Source organism: Morone saxatilis, unplaced genomic scaffold, assembly GCF_004916995.1.
Source record: "Morone saxatilis isolate NCDOM2014 unplaced genomic scaffold, NCSU_SB_2.0 Contig1, whole genome shotgun sequence".
Lineage (NCBI taxonomy): Eukaryota > Metazoa > Chordata > Actinopteri > Moronidae > Morone > Morone saxatilis.
This window is the reverse complement of record NW_023339651.1, coordinates 335882-336146: the sequence shown is the minus strand read 5'-3', so window position 1 is coordinate 336146 and position 265 is coordinate 335882. Positions and strand designations below refer to the sequence as shown.

The 265-nt window shown below is 44.9% G+C and overlaps 1 protein-coding gene across 1 annotated transcript in view; it reads right to left on the bottom strand.

Moving 5' to 3' along the window:
- Positions 1-265, bottom strand: part of LOC118331581 (phytanoyl-CoA hydroxylase-interacting protein-like) — a gene marked incomplete in the record, with an annotated part of 7158 nt that overhangs the window by 2718 nt on the left and 4175 nt on the right.

Below are 265 nucleotides of genomic sequence, written 5' to 3'. Positions count from 1 at the left end.
CCCCCGCCCCCCCTCCTCCTCTGACTGGTTAGAACTGCTACCTGCCCTCTCTGAGAGGTAGTTTGAGTTTTCTGACGCTGACCCAGAAACCATTAACAATGTCAAAACGACCAAAACTTTCCGGTGCCCAGGGAAGGAAAAAAAGAAAAGAAGAGGAGGAAAAACGCGACAAAGACAGAGGTAGAGTAAGTAAAGATAATGTCATGAAATGATTTGTCTGTTGCAGAACGATAGTAACCTTTAGCCTAACACGGTTTGTTAATCA